The sequence below is a fragment of the Vombatus ursinus genome, unplaced genomic scaffold, assembly GCF_900497805.2.
Source record: "Vombatus ursinus unplaced genomic scaffold, bare-nosed wombat genome assembly UNPS02008614.1, whole genome shotgun sequence".
Classification (NCBI taxonomy): Eukaryota; Metazoa; Chordata; class Mammalia; order Diprotodontia; family Vombatidae; genus Vombatus; species Vombatus ursinus.
This window is the reverse complement of record NW_020948392.1, coordinates 1,312,883-1,318,188: the sequence shown is the minus strand read 5'-3', so window position 1 is coordinate 1,318,188 and position 5,306 is coordinate 1,312,883. Positions and strand designations below refer to the sequence as shown.

At 34.0% G+C, this 5,306-nt stretch overlaps 1 pseudogene; it reads left to right on the top strand.

The window, feature by feature from the left end:
- The first annotated feature begins 382 nt into the window (after positions 1 to 382).
- On the top strand, positions 383 to 1,122 carry LOC114034224 (annotated as a pseudogene).
- Positions 1,123 to 5,306: the final 4,184 nt, after the last annotated feature.

Genomic DNA, 5,306 nt, shown 5'->3' with positions numbered 1-5,306 from the left:
TAAACTTGTCTTATAGTTTCCCAAGTTCCCTAGTAATCAAAAGTCATCCACCTTACAACCCTTTATATAGGAAATCTCTTCCCACAGGTAGAAATAGGGTAATTCCTAGATTTTTTTTGACCACTGAGTCAGATTTCCATTTCTTATCCCCATTCCTGTTCATTCTCTTCTTTTTTATCCCTGATCTCAACAGAATTAAACACATTTTGCAGCAAAATCTCTAGTTCAAATATCATGCTTCCTACCTAAAGCCATATCCCTGTTTCCAAAAAACTTGTAGTTCCCAGTACTGCCCACTTGTGCTATTACTAATTCCATTAGTTTCCCTTTGCCTTCACAGTACTGTCTTTAAAAACCAAGAGTTCAAAAATGACCAGATTACATGAGACATTCAGAAAGAAAGATATGGAGTAGACCATTACGTCCTGCAATGAATGAAAGTGATATTGAGTTGAGTTCTGAGGATGAGATTATATTGAAAATCTTTGAGCTTAGTTCAAAGGAAGATAAGGGAGATGGTGTTATTGAAGAAGTAGAGTTTTCTATTTTTAATAATGATGGACCTAAAAATGGGGCAGAGAAAAATGCAAAAATTCTGAAGAAGAGTGTCTATATGGAGTCCCCCTAAATATTAGAGATAAGTTTCAAGAGTTACATAAAAGGCATTTTGAACTGAAAGTCTTAACAATTTTTACAAGTAAGGGGAGAAAAAGGAACATCCCAGAAAAGATAAACTGAAGAATAAAGAAGAATCTGACAGTCAATAATCTTCAAATGAAGCCCAGTGGAAAGACCTTACTCAGTATTTTGGAATAAATGAGAAGTTTGAACCCTTCATAAGTAACAGAGTTCTTCTGAAGTCAGGCCTTGAAGTGTACATCAACAAATCTGTGGCTGAAGGGGATATTGAGAAGGCTGAAGAGCTAAGTAGTAGGTTAGCTACTCAGGAGCTTGGGGTAAAAATTGTTGAAGCTGTTACTTGCTGCAAATTCATAAAAGCTAAAAAAAGATGCTAAAACTTAACAGGAGGCTTGAGAAAAGATAAAACTTTCATGAGGTTTTGAAACAGAGATGAAAATCAAAAGCAACATGAAATATGTGCAACTAGGCCTTCATCCTTGAAAAGCAAAAACATTTGGTATCATATTGCTTAAAGGCAGCCAGCTAAATTTGATACCAATTAGGGAAAGTAAACATCAATTAATCAGTTCTCCATATTTTTTCAACCTTTTAAAGGTTTATACTATTTTGTTAAAATTAGGTTTAAGAAATGTAAGAGTACATATAGTTAAAAAAATGTAAGGGATGTAATGTGTTATATGCATCAGTACTTAAAGTATTAATGAAGTCATTGATATGGATAGACTGACAATTCGTTCACACTGACACCCCTCATTGGGTCATAGTAAATAATATTTTTTAATTGCTGTGGTCAAAATAATTTTGTTATCTGATGTCTTCATTCTAGTAATGAGCGTTTCAAAGCACAATTAGTCTGGTGGTCTGAATAGCTATACTCTGTCAAGAAGCCTTCTCCAAACTCATTGGCATAGCCTTGTAGGACTTAGGATCACTTGTGCTGATAAGGTATCAGTTGGATTTTATTGAAGAAATATATTTATACACAGCATAAATTAGTTGCTTTTCCACTACTTTATGAATAAGTAATTTATATCCATGTAACATATATTTAATGGTCATAAACTATCCTACTAGATTTTCTTTTTTTAAAAATAATTGTATTTATTTGGTAGTAGGTGTACCTAAGAAAAAATAACCTTTAGCCAAGAACCTCTTAATTCTAATCCAAGTATATTTTATCTAGATATTCTTTTACTAGAAAATTGGGGGTTTTTTTGTGTGTGTGTTTTGTGCTTTTTTTTTTTCCACAGCTGCCTGGTAAATTCAATGAATAGCTCTAAGTAGCTATGAGAATGGAAAATGTCCTACAGTTTACTTTGGTATAAATTCTGTTTGAGAGTAGACATACATTACCCACATCTCATTCTCTCTTTTATCTCTGTTATTCTTTGAATATTGATGTTCTTCTTAGTATGTGAATCATGAAGTTTGGATCTTGATATTAAATAGATAACCATTTTGGCATTATCTGACATACACACACACACATGCTTAATTATTTTGGAGAGTGGGTACCTTGGAAGATAATCTTACCTGTCATGACAGAATCTATGAAAATATGCTAACGTTGCAGAATTCTAAAGTGAACTTCAAAAGATCTTGTAGAGAAGTCCATAAGCCACTGCACAGACAGGTGTTTATTCTTTGCATCAAATTCTCCAAAGGAAAAGATCATATCACTGTGTTGGTCTCAATTCTCAGAGGTAGAGAAGAGCTTATTATCATTGTCATCAGCTAACGATGTCTTATGAGGCCAAATAATCCTGATTCCTTTGAATGATTTCCAGCTATCTAATTTAAACCATCTCAGGGTTATGTACTGTTCACACTATGAAAAATCAAACAGATTCTTTACATGAATATGAATATGGATTGAAAACCGAGCATACATGAAATATTCAAAGACATGGTATGCAGATATGCCTTTAAGAAAACCCAATACATTAAAATATGGGTTTTTAGAAGGTAAGTTATAACACATAACTTAAAAGATTTTTTTAATCATAGATTATTAGAACTGAAGATTTTTATGGCTGCAGAAACTAAGATTCAGAGACACGAAATGACTTGGCCAAAGCCACAGAGTAAGTCTAAATAGCAGAACCAGGATTATAACCGAGGTTTTACTAACTGCCAATCCAACATTCTTTAGACTGCCCAATAATCTCTAATCAATGTAATTTGGCTTTTACATAAGTGTTCTGGAAAAGTTGTACAGTGAAATATACCTGTACTATCCAGAGCGTTAAGTAGGTTTACATTTATGTTTGGGGGAAAGGGAATTGTCCATTGCCATTTGAGATCATAGAAATCATTTTCTTACTTCCATTTAAGGAATGATGATTCATTAAGGAAATGAACCTTCAGGAGGTCTTTTACTCATTTTTACAATTCTTCTTACGTGAATAAGAATCTGAATTGAACATCTTGTTTTTCAATTTCTATTTTTCTCTTTATATGTGACACATCATTGAGAGTACAATTACATGCCATTTATAAAATCCTGTTACATGCAAAGTCATTCTAAATGTATAATAAAGAAAATGACACATTGTAATGCTCACCATTGTATAGACCTATTCTGTAAGGAAATATCTAAAATTTTGTTCAAAATAATTCTATAGTAGCAGTTATTATTTCTCTAATTTATCAGATACATCATTGAAAAATACAATTTTATGGAAAAAATAAAAATCAAGTGTTCTTTCTCTAGTTGCTGAATGGTGTGAACATTTCATTTTTATTTTACTTATGTTAGTGATATGTCTTTTCTTGAATTGATAATAACAGCCAGGGAATGCTGACACCAATGGTAATTTTATCCTGGGTCAAATTCCTAACCATTCAAAGGGTTAATCCCATCTGATCAATGGGAACACCCTCCCAGTACCACTGAGAAGACTCACAATAAGTGGCCAGATGCAAGGCAGTCACAGACTGTTAGTTATCCATTTCCATCCATCTGATTTCCTTAGGGAGACTATCATTCCTTTACTTTACCTCCTCTCACTTAAACCAAAATGTTAGCCACAAAGTTATTCTGATTCCCCCTCACCTCCACCCACCAAAAGGGAAAAAAAAAACAACTCAACTCGGTGGTAGTTGAGATGAATTGGAATAAGGAGAGACTTCAGGTAGGGAGATCAATTAGAAGACTACTGAAATTGTTCAGGTAAGAGGTGACTGAGTCCTGAACCAGGGTTGTGTCTGTAGAAGTGAAGGAATAAGACATCTTTCCTTCCTAGGGGCCTTTGTTTGCAATTTAGCTATCTTCTCTTCCCTTTATCCTTGTACTGAGAAAGGCTGGCTCTAAGCACAGGAAAAGTGGGTAGTGGCCTGCAGTTAGATCTCAGATAAGCTCAAAAACATCTGATTTCTGGCCTTCTATAGTATCATATATTCTGGCTATTGATCCTGAAATTCCCAAGATTGAAGTTGTTCCTCTGGTTTATACAAGAAAAGTACTGCTATTGGTTCCTGAAATCCACTGTTAAAATGAATTTATAATTCCTAGGATCGGAGGGGAGGCCTTCTATGTTTTATAATATTAGTTTGTAATATGTACTTATATAATTATATATTAATATATAGATATAATATATAATAATAATAGTTTTATAATATGTGTTTGTAATATTAGTTTGACACATTGGAAGGCACTAAGAATCTAACCCTGAGTGGATTAAATATAGGTAGGTAGCATTCCATGAGTAGGGATTTAAGTGTTTCTAGCAAATAAATTGGATAGCCTTAAATAACACTATGGGAAATTAGTACTAATTGAGGAGCACAGATCTGGGCAGACGAGGAGACAATTTGAGGTCATCGGGCCTGAAAAGACAGGACTCAAGAAATGGAGTGGGGAAGGGAAGCTTCTGAGAGGGAAGGCTCGCCACAGCCAATTTCCACTACTGCCTCATTTTACACAGGGGCCAGTATTCTAACTTCTCTGGTCAATGCAAACTTAAACTATTCTCCACAAGCCTTTATCATTCCACTCTAGAAACTATTCTGAGTTAATTTTCTCCAGCTGATTTGGATATTTAAATAGTTTGAATTTTGAAAACCTGTCTTCTCAACTTGTGTGTGCAGAAATCAGAAACTGCAATCAAGTTACAGTTATCACATCAGTTAGAGTTACTTAAATGGGAAATTGTGAATTAATAAGTGAGCCTTGGACATAGCACAGAGGTTTATCATCATTAAAATGCATTCAAGATTACATAAATTTACCAAAATAATAATAAAAGATTTTATACTAGAGCCTAGGGAATTTCTTAAGAGAATTTACAAAATAATTGGTACATTGTTTTTCTTGCATTGACAGTATATCCTTAAAAATGAAAAGAAAATAAAGATGAATTAAATAGTTATGGATGGTTTTTCTCTCACTAGAGGAGAAAAACAACCTCTCCAACAATAGGCATAGTTCTAGTTGGAGTTTAGTACTGTAGGATTAAAGTAGTTAATGAGTAAGCTGCCAGTTTTGACACCCATCAAAACACAGGCTTCCAGACTCACTTTCTATACCAACTTTTGAAGAGTAGCTTGTAGATACATAACAATGACTACCTATACAAGTTGGGTAAAGGGTGTGTGTGTGTGTGTGTGTGTGTGTGTGTGTGTGTGTGTGTGTGTGTGTGTGTATCTTAAAAGGGAGAGGA